The sequence below is a fragment of the Notolepis coatsorum genome (genome assembly GCF_963971535.1).
Source record: "Notolepis coatsorum genome assembly, chromosome: 5".
Classification (NCBI taxonomy): domain Eukaryota; kingdom Metazoa; phylum Chordata; class Actinopteri; order Aulopiformes; family Paralepididae; genus Notolepis; species Notolepis coatsorum.
This window is the reverse complement of record NC_140169.1, coordinates 54,158,903-54,170,940: the sequence shown is the minus strand read 5'-3', so window position 1 is coordinate 54,170,940 and position 12,038 is coordinate 54,158,903.

The window sequence follows — 12,038 nt, the reverse complement described above, 5'->3', positions numbered from 1 at the left end:
GTTCACTGTTTGAGCTTTTGGAAAGCTTTGTCTGACTTTTATGAAGTTCAGAGCATTTTTTGTCTCTGGTTTTCATAGCGGCCAGTATTTCAGTGTGCATCCATGGCTCAGCGTGATTTTTAACCCTGGTGGTTCTTATGGGTGCCATGTTGTTGAGTATTGCTGTGAATTTGGTTTTGAATCCAAGCCATGTTTCTTCAACCTGTGTCAAATGAATGAATGAATGTGGATGAGAGCCTTGACATTAAATGATTGCAGATACGGCTGTGGGGGTGCTAGAGACATGATCGAATAGACTTGTATGCGCCTGAATCTCCTGAACACTGCGCGAGACATTCCTAATCGATCAGAACTTAATTGGCAGCGAAAAAGACCGTTTTTAAGCATCGATTCCCCATGCACATGCGCAGATTGGCCACGGAGTGTGATGCAACGCACATCCACCCTGGAATGTTCCATTAGAGGGGCATTAGAGGGGGTGTTGTGTTGTGAGAATGATAAGATAGAATTAAATATACAGTAAAAGGAATACAGTACAAATATACAGAAGTCTACAGTAAGTGTAATATTGCACAGTGTTGTGCATTTATAATCAGTAGCTTAGGCTACATAGTAGGCTAATGACAGCCTATTCTAGTCTAGCAGGTGCTGGTATAGACGTATAATATATGACATATATGACATATATGAAATCTTTTGCCTAGATATACGGTATATATCTAGGCAAAAAATTTCATAGATGACTGAAAATCAATATTACTAGTCTATACCAGCACCTGCTAGACTAGAATAGGCTGTCATTAGCCTACTATGTAGCCTAAGCTACTGATTATAAATGCACAACACTGTGCAATATTACACTTACTGTAGACTTCTGTATATTTGTACTGTATTCCTTTTACTGTATATTTAATTCTATCTTATCATTCTCACAACACAACACCCCCTCTAATGCCCCTCTAATGGAACATTCCAGGGTGGATGTGCGTTGCGTTGCATCACACTCCGTGGCCAATCTGCGCATGTGCATGGGGAATCGATGCTTAAAAACGGTCTTTTTCGCTGCCAATTTAGTTCTGATCGATTAGGAATGTCTTGCGCCGTGTTCAGGAGATTCAGGCGCATACAAGTCTATTCGAGCATGTCTCTAGCACCCCCACAGCCGTATCTGCAATCACTTAATGTCAAGGCTCTCATCCACATTCATACATTTGACCCCCCCCCCCCCCCCCCCCGCAATCTCCTCCCCGATTTCAATGTAACGCGGAAGTGTAGCGGGCACATGGAGACGCCATCTTGTTTGTGACGTGTTTGATTGATACCCGCGGTATGAATCGTTGTTTTGTATTTCAGGTTAATTTTGATTTAATTGATAATTGCACACTTTGTTATTATTTCATATGTTTTCTCCTGAGTTAAATGTATATGTTTGTAGTACACGACTAGGGTTGCCATCTTTCACTAATGGAAATAAGGGACACCTGTTTATTTCGGGGTTAGGGTTATGTTATTTAATTATTTTGGGGAGCCAGCCCCCCCAAACTCCTGAAATGCATAGAAAACAAACAGTCAGCACTATTGTAGCTGAGGTTGTGTTTAACCTGGTATACCTGTCACCTCAGCTGCAGTAACCTAGGGGGGAGGAGTGGGATGAATGATAACATTGAAATGAAATGAAATTGAACAGTATGACTTTTATATTGTTGTCTGAACACTATTTATTTATGTTTAAGTTTTTATTGTAATTAGTATGGTTTTGTTAACGGTAGGAGTAGGAAGACGTGCACATCAATGTGGAACGCCCTACCCAAAGCTGTAAAGGAATGTGAATCACTACCCACTTTCAAAAACACTCTCAAAGAACACCCACAGGAGATAAGACTGCAATTCGAAAACTGGCCCCTACAAATGTCCTAACCCAGTTGTACCAAGTATGGCTTTGTCAGTATTCCAATGTACAGTGTACATTTATTCACGCGGTCGCGCGCCGTTCAGAGAGAAGCATGCAACTGCAGGGCCAGCGGCCCGTTCTGCATCTGTTAAATAAACGCAAGATATCTGGCCTCGCGCGGATCTCACAGCTGTGCCCGCACAGTGCAATACTCCAATTCAGCCATTGGGTGGGTGGCGCTGCTGAGCGGTCCCCAGAGCGCCGGTCCTGAGAGCGCCGCTGGCTCTGCGGCTCTGCAGTTGCATATACTATTGCGTTCAGACTCCGTTGGCATTCTGCGCATGCGTATGGGGAGTAGGTGCTGAAAAGGGGACTTTAGCTCGGCCGATTTAGTTCTGATCGATTTGGAATTGGTTGAGCCGTGTTCAGGAGACTCGGGCGCATACAAGTCTATTCGATCATGTCTCCAGCGCCCCCACAGCCGTAGCTGCAACCACTTACATCAAGGCTCTCATCCCCATTCATTAATTTGCCCCCCCCCGCTATCTCCTCCCTGATTTCAGAATCCCGGAAGTGTTGCGGTGGTCTATACAGTACGGCTCAATACACACAATTGTTAAGGGGATGCAGACCCGAGAAAGACGTTTGTCTTGTTTACATCAGGGTCCCCCATTTTCAATTCATAGTGACATTTATGACATACACAACATGCATGACATTTATGACATAGGGACATACATGACATAATAGTACTGTTACATTTGTGACATATACGATAATATGCAAATATATACAGTACAGTACAGGGGGTTTGGATGGTGGCCAGTTTCAAATTGCAGCCTCCCGTAGGTGCTCTTTAAGAGCGGTTTTGAATGTGGGTAGGGATTCACAACTTTTTACGGCTGTGGGTAGGGCGTTCCACATTGTTGTGGCATAATTGCAAAACGTGTTTAGTCCCTTGTTTGTGCCGAATCTGGGTTGCACATGATTTGTGGAACTCCCTCTGGTGTTGTGGCCGTGGTATTCACTGACCTTTGGGAAGTATTTCGACATTTAGTACATGGGTACCTTGAGAACCTTGACGTAAGTGGTTGTAGCTACCATAGATGATCCAATATACTTTCATAATAATCTCCTGAACACGGAGATACCAATCTCAAGTCGATCGGCACTTTCTCTATTGGATCATGTCTCCAGCACCCCCACAGCCGTAGCTACAACCACTTACATCAAGGCTCTCATCCACATTCATTAATTTTCACCCCCACTCATGATTTCAGAAGTGTTGCTGTGCTCTATACAGGCATCACGTGACCAGTTCGCGCCGAGTAGTTTCTTTGTTGTAAATGCAAAATGGGGGAGAATAATTTACTGTTTTTTTTTGTAAAAAAATATATACTTGTTCTATTGATTAAAAAATAGTCCTGATTGATTAAAGGGAAAAGTCATATATTTGTGGTTATTTGGCCACAGGCGTCACCTGGGGGGGATTTAGGATTGTAGGAGATCCGGGGCTTAGACCAGATGGGGAATGAAATGCACACACGGCAGCGTGCAGGGAAACATTTAGCTGCGACACCACAACCGTTAATTTAAGAGGTTAACTTACCACCACCGTAAAGCGGACAAAGGGCACTAGAGAACACTTATAAATCCACACACTTTAATGAAGCAAACAAATGCCTCAATCAAACTTACCTTTCATACAAGAGTTGCAGCTCAAAGTGCTTCACAGCAGTAAAAAAAAAAGACAGGCATAAAATTGGCAGATCAAGAGCAATGCATAACGTGCAGACATAAAATAAGCATAGATTAGTTGATTAATCTAAACCATTAATTTACCAGAAAAATCCACAACAATTGATTATATTTGCAATTTAATATTTCAAAATGTTTAATGAGTAACACAGCCTAGGGTGTAGGCCAGGGGTCGGCAATTAGGTTTGCCCACGGGCCAAATTTTCCCCAAGCCATTGTGTGGCGGGCCAATGATGGTGAACATTTATTAACTCTGTCAAAAAAAACGACATATACATGTTTGCACTGTCTTTTTTCTATTATAAAGTGCCTCTCACACAGTGCATAACACATGAACAGATCAGTTATTGATTTTAATGCAGGTGCTCGCATTATAAATCGAGATCAGTAGGGTGCATTTGATTTAAAGCACCACGGCGGGTGTATTATACATCGAATGTATTATTATTATTAAAACGCAACACTCACCATAATGCAGGCAGTCCTGCCCTGGACGTATTATTGTTTCTGCTTCGGTCCTCCAAAATCCATGCTAATGTTTGAAACATGTTAATGTCCACTCGCGTTGAATGTCCACCCAACTTGTCCACCCAAACGCGGAAGTGAAAGTGAAATTCCATTGGTTCTCCCAGTCCACGTGACCATTTCTAGCATTTCAATTGGCTATAGTGACAGCCATAGATATAGCTTCACAAAGACACTCTGGTGTCACGACGAGTGAATATTTCCTGCGCGTAAAATAAACATCATATTCTCAAAATAACCTGACGGGCCAGAAATTATTGCTGGCGGGCCCATTTCGGCCCGCGGGCCGCCTATTGCCGATCCCTGGTGTAGGCAATGGAGTCAGAGGTCAGAGTTTGTATGGTTGCAGACGAGGGCAAAGTGCCCATAGTGTGTATCTATGTTCTATCTGTGATCGTCTGTCTTTGTTCAGATTCCATCAGGAGAGACCAGTCTCCCCTGTACCCAGCTGTGTGTTCATAAAGAGTGACTGGTCCATGGATAAACCAACTTCAAAGATGGACACCAGTCACAAGAGAGGTCAGATCTCATGACATATTCAGTCTCTCAGTTCCAGATGATTCTATAAGGGACCAGTGCTCTGCATGCTGTACTGTTTACCATGTATGTTTTCTGAGAGTTTCACATCTGTGATTGAATTGACACTTTCCTCAGATGTTGTTGATATAGTGTATTAGTAGTAGGGGTGTAACGGTACGTGTATTCGTCACGTGAATTTACGGTATGGGCGTTACGATACATCCAGGCATACGAAGAATACGTCTCAGGCACTAGGTGAAACTAGGGTTGCACATTTGACAAATGATCAATGGGCCTCATTCAACAATACTCTCTTATTATTTTTCTTATATTCTTGCTTACCTGTCTGGTAAGAGAACATTAAGAAAAGCCACTGCCACATTCATCAAGCCGCTCTTAACGTCGAAATCTGTGCGTACCCAGGAGATTTGCATGATTAATCCCACTCATTCTTAAACTCAAAAGCGTGTTCGCTAAAATCATTTGCATATAGACACGCCCACCATTTCCTTATAAGGCGAATGAGGCTGGTGTAAAACAGCCGAGTTTCGCCATCTGATCCCTGTCTGATATATTCAACAGGAAGCGCTTTGCGATCTCAAAATGACACACGCACACACACGTCTCACGACTTGCGACTCAGTGCATGTGTGTGTGTTCCTGTGGGTTGCTCATCGCGTGTGTGTGTGTGTTAATCTGATGACAAATAAAGATTTATACTTATACGTATACGTACTGTATAGTGCGAGATGTCATCTCTCTCTGAAATGTCCGTGGCTAAAACTCCGAGTGCGCTCAGAACTTTAGGTGTGGAGTGGAGCAGAGTTTTGATTGATTGATTGAACATTTTATTAACAGATTGCAGAATTGGTACAATACAGTACAGCTCAATACACACAATTGTTAAGGGGATGCAGACCAGAGAGAGACTTTCGTCTTGTTTACATCAGGGTCCCCCATTTTCAATTCATCATAACATATACACATGACATGCATGACATACAGATAGACAGTACTGCTACATCTTCATCTATACAGAGAAGAGAAGAGAGGAGAGGTTGTAAATATGCGTTATATGCGTACGGCCTGGGCAGCCAGCATCTAACTGTTCTAACAGCAATATATAATCCATTTCAGAAGCAGAACGCACGCAATAAGTTATAATAATAATAATAATTATTGAAAAGTTCAGCATGGGTTTATAAAGTCGTATTTGGGGGTACTGTTTTGGGGGCAATTGACCAATGGTTTGCTTTCAACCCATGAACTCCTTCCTCTCTCACCATTTTTCTTTTTAAAACTTTGACCAGTCAGCTGGTTCTTTTAGCGTTTATCGCTTTTTCTGGTCAAGCATGACCGACAGATACAGGTTGAATGGGGTATAGATTGGGGGAAAGACACTCTGAGAAAATACGGCAAGTCCGGGAGTCGAACTCGTGTACCCCAGATCCGTGACGCGCACGGTTGTCCCCGACGCCGAAATAGCGTTCGAGGTACGCGGTGAGCTACTGGAGCTCCCCCCTCTCTCACCATTTTATATATATATTTTTATTTTATCTACTAAAACTGTATTGTATTATATTGTTTGTTTTGTAAAGTGTCTTTGAGAATTAGGAAAAGCGCTATATAAATCTTATATATTATTATTATTATTATGAATGGTAGGCTTTTTTAAATGTTTCTCATCTGGGTAAGAATTTCTTATTTCGGTACGAGTGCTCTCGACTACTCTTATCATTTGTTCTTGCCTGAGAAAAAAGCAACAATAAGAAAACTTTGCTGAATCCCAGGTAAGAACAAAGTAAGAGGAAATGCTAGTTAAGAACAAAATCTGTTCTTATATCGCTTCATGCATTAGGCCCAATATCTTTACTTTACTTTACACTGGCTTACTAACAGAAGGTCATTAATTTAACGTTGAATATCAAGCTTGTATTGCCACATTTAGATGATGAATAAAACGTTGAAGCTTGTAAAGGCAGGATGACAAGCCGACATAACAAATTAACCGCACACTCTGCACTGGGCTGTTTCCTCCCCTCCCCCCCTCCCCCTTACTACAGGTGTCGCTGAAAATAAAACCATGAATAGGGTTGGGCACCGAAAACCGGTTCTAATAGGAACCGGTTCCTAACTTCCGGTTCTGGTTATTTGCATTTCAATTCTTAATTTTGATTCTTAAAAAAAAAAAAAATGTAGTTTGTTAATTAATAACCTAGTTACACTACATCAACCAAATTCAACTGTATCAAGTCAACTGAAAATGTGAATAGTATGAAAAAAAATTAAAATTAAAAAATTTAAATTAAATTCTCCTGCGAAATAAGCTGTGACCTGTTTTGACCTGCACCTCAAAGAATCGAAATCGAGAATCGTTTAGAACAGGAATCGATATGGAGAATCGGAACCGGAATCGTTCAAATCCAAACGATGCCCAACCCTAACCATGAATGATATGTTTGTAATGTAACACAGCAGCAGGGTCATTACACAAGGCTGAAAATTCATTATTTTCTTGTTCGCCTAATAATGTTAACCAATGGAAAGACACACATGCACACACACTAACGTGTGCCAACGCTACTTTCCCTTCACAGTTGATTCGAGAGAGAAAAAAACGCAAACATGCTTTTTCTGATCTGGACTGGTCCTCTGAGCTCCTCCAGTTAAGCTGCGGTGTTTAAATCCAAAATATTGATAAATCCTCTGCCATTGTTGTGTAACAAGGTCTCTGCTTCACGTGAAGTAAAATGTACTCTAGAAGTGAAAGTATAGACCAGTGGGGGGAGGTGGCACTAGGCAATTAATTTACTCAAGTGGATTCCTGAACACAAGAATGACACCGACTACAGCTCAGCATTCAATACCATAGTCTCCTCCAAACTCATAGCCAAGCTCAGGGACCTGGGCTTGAACTATGACCTCTGCCAGTGGGTCTTGGACTTCCTGACGGGCAGACCCCAGGTGGTAAGAGCAGGCAACTGCACCTCCTCATCCATCACGCTCAACATAGGGGCCCCCCAGGGCTGTGTTCTGAGCCCCCTCCTCTACTCCCTGTACACACATGACTGCGTGGCACGGCAGAACAACAACACAATCATCAAATTTGCTGATGACACAGTAGTGGTGGGCCTGATCTCTGCCAACGACGAGAGGGCCTACCTGGAAGAGGTAGAGAATCTGTCACAGTGGTGTCAGGAGAACTGCCTCTCCCTGAACGTCAGCAAAACAAAAGAGATGATTGTGGACTTCAGGATTCAGGAGGTCGGGGGTCAAGGACTACAGCCCCCTCAGCATCGACGGGGCACCGGTTGAGAGAGTGAACAGTTTCAAGTACCTCGGAGCCCACATATCCGAGGACTTGACATGGACCACACACATTGACAGTGTTATGAAGAAGGCACGACAACGCCTCTACTTCCTCAGGCGCCTAAGGAAGTTCCAAGTCAGTCAGAAGATCCTTAGGAACTTCTACTCATGTACAATAGAGAGCATCCTGACTGGCAACATCACCTCCTGCTTTGGGAATAGCACTGCACAAGACCGTAGCAGACTACAAAGAGTGACACGTTCAGCCGAACGCACAATTGGAGGGGGGCTTCCCACCCTCCAGAACATTTACAACAAGCGGTGCAGGGGGAAGGCGAAGAGAATCATCAAGGACTCCAGCCACCCGAACAACTGCCTCTTTGAACTGCTGCGGTCAGGCAAGCGATACCGGAGTCTTAAGGCGAGCACAGAAAGACTCAGAAGAAGCTTCTATCCCCAGGCCATCAGGCTGCTCAACGAACAATAAACACTATGCAACAACCATCAATTGCACATAGCACACACACCCACACGCACACACTCACTTAAACAAACAACACACTGCAGCACCCACTCTCCACACTTTAGATCACACAAACACACTTTATATTTATTGATAAAGGATTTGCACTACAACTCGTACACCTACTGTAAATTGTACCTAAATTGTACCTCATCCCATTTCTGCTTTGCACTATATAGTATTGTATATTAGTACACTGCATAGTATATTATATGGTAACTCAGTTACGTCTATTATGCATCGAACATTGTACATATGTCTATACTGAACACTGTGACCTCATTTTTTTTTTACTTCTAATTTACATGCTATACTATGTTATTTTATTTCATACTTATCTTGTCTTGCACAGTCTCTGGAGCGTAACAGTAAGAAGCATTTTGTATAAAAGTATTCTGTACTTCTGTATGACAACTATTAAAGAAACTTGAAACTTGAACTTGAAACTTGTTATCACTGACTGACTACCGCGGCAAGCCTAGGTGGAATAATATATATATATAATAATCATTCTATTTTTTTCCTGTTGTACCGAACAGTGACCCCAAAACCGAGGTACATACCGAACCGTGGCTTCTGTGTACCATTACACCCATAATTAGTAGTGTAATAGAATAAACATGGTCTTAATAATAAACTGAATCTTAAATTAGATTCAAATGTATTGTCATTATACAGCACAAGTAGAGTCATCCAACCAGAGTGCAAATGTAACAGTACAGTACAATGTACAGGTGATTAAACTTGGTAGAAAATATATAATTTAGTTCTACTGTGTGTTGTATTAATCGGATGTATGTACAGAGTTGTAGTATTAATATGTACAGTGATACAGGTATAAAGACGGTATATTAGTAGTAGGGATGGGACTTTCTAGCAAAAGTGCTATTCGAAAATCACTGGGCACTATTCGAATTATCTTCAAAATTCGCCCACACGCACACAGAGCAGGCATTTTCTGCACCCTTAGTTTTGTATGTACCTTATTGTTCTGTGGCTGCTTCTACTGGGTGTTTGGCCCTCAGATGCGTGTGCATAGTAGGGCTGGGCGTGAGTAATCGATTGATCGATTACTTGCGGCTATGAGAACTCAAGCCAGCTTGTGAAAATTCGTTGTAGCCAGCTAGCGTTGATGCTATTCAATTCTATCATCAACATTAGCTAAATAGCTAACCAACTAAATACAATGACGGTACCCAACTAACGTTAATGCCATTCAGAATGTATAACATAGCTACAACACACAATAACGTTAATACAATTACATCCATCATTGTTTGCAGTCGAAAGGACTTGCAGGGCTCCAGACTAACTTTTTACATTGGTTGCACCAGCACATCATTTGGGTGCACCCAAAAATGTTCACTGCGCCTTTTGACGCTGCAATAATACATTTTAAGTGTTACCTTTACCATTACCTTTTTTGTCAGTTCCCATACACATTAGTAATTTCTTATGATGTTATGTAAATTATTGTAAAAAATAACATTGTATTACAGTTAGCTCGCAAAGTCCAATCCTTCACTTTTTATGTCTATTTTAACACATTCAGCTCAGCTCCAGTTAGAGCTGTCCCCAAGCCTGTTTTTGGGATTCAAACATTCGCCAGGGTTTTTCGAACGATGTTTGAACCATCGTTTTTAACCATGCAAATGTTGATGCTTTATTTGTTTTAAACGAGACAATTTAGAAATGGCCGGAAACAGCAATCATGTAACCACTACATCTCCCTATACTACTAGTCTTTCGGGTATTTTATTTTGGAGAGCAGTAAGAGACTGTCTTCACTAGTTTAATATGATGATATGTCCCTGGAGAGCAGTAAGAGACTGTCTTCACTAGTTTAATATGATGATATGTCTCTGGAGAGCAGTAAGAGACTGTCTTCACTAGTTTAATATGATGATATGTCTCTGGAGAGCAGTAAGAGACTGTCTTCACTAGTTTAATATGATGATATGTCTCTGGAGAGCAGTAAGAGACTGTCTTCACTAGTTTAATATGATGATATGTCTCTGGAGAGCAGTAAGAGACTCTGTCTTCACTAGTTTAATATGATGATATGTCTCTGGAGAGCAGTAAGAGACGCTTCTTCGCTAGTTTAACTTGTATTTAACTTGTATTTCTTCCTTTGGATTTAAGTTTAACCACAAAAAAAACAATACAAAATTATGTTTTTAACTACCGGTAACTTTAATAAAGGCACATCTGCCGTACAACAGTGCCAGTGCAGTTCAATGCATTTTTTTTGTTTAGTTCAATGCAGTTAAACTGCCAGTGCAGTGCAATAACTAAATAATACAAAATAATAATTTGTTTAAAATAAATCAGAATTAAACGAATGTAATCTCTTTGAAAGAGATGTCCTTTAAAGGTTCATGCTTCTCCCCATCTCTGGCTGACATCACCATTGTGATGCATAATGGTTAGGCGCTTTGTGTTTTCCTCGAGTGAGGGATTCTCTTTTGTCGGGTCAGCAGCGTTTTGTACTTGCTGAAGCTTCTCTCTGTAATATAAGTTTAAATATTATTATTTTTTAAGTTTAAATATCAACATTATCTGGCCATCCTCAGTAAATACTATCAAACTCCTCTGACCTCATCTGCACACACACTATAAAAACAAACTGGATATTTGGACTAACGTTTGGCTACTTGAGAGAGAGGGAGGGAGAGAGAGAGAGACGCACGTCTGACTATTACGGAGCGAGCACTGCGTTCTGAGAGAGAGAAAGAAAGAGACTCATTTACTGCGTTCCGTTGTCCCGGAATGGATTTGGTAGCTGTCATTTCATCACTCCATGCAGTAGACCGTGCAGCGTCACCGTTTTAGAGTCGTAGTGAAGATTGATTTATATGAAAACCGATTTATGTATAATTTAAGCAAATTCCACACCATTCCGCGATAATTCAGAATTCTGTGAAATCCTCTGCGATTCTGCGATCGTGGATTCCATAGGACCCTACTTTACACCTGTATCACTGTACATTATAATAAAACACAAGATACTTGTGCCCTAATGATGACGATAAATTAACGCTCAATTAACGACCGAATTCAGTCGTATACATTCAAAACATTCTTGGTAAATGTATATATTCCCCAGTTAGACATTGACATTTCCAGTGGTTATTCTGACAAAACTAGATTAGTTAATGTAGGTATAAAATGCTTAGCACTCAAATCTACCATAGAATTCATTAATTGATGTCCTGTTTTCTATCTTCATTCAGAAACACTTCGTGTGAAGTGTCGTCGTAAACTCAAATCTAGGTTGAAGACGAGGTTCCAGTGTTTGTTTGAGGGAATCGCTAAAGAAGGAAACCCAACCCTTCTGAATCAGATGTACGCAGAGCTCGACATCTCAAGGGGAGGGAGTGGAGAGGTCAACACTGAACATGAGGTCACACAGATCCAAGCAGCATCCAGGAAACCAGTGAGCCCAGAAACGCTGATTAAAAGTAAATACATCTTTACAGCCTTATCTGGACAGGATAAAGCAAACCGAACAGT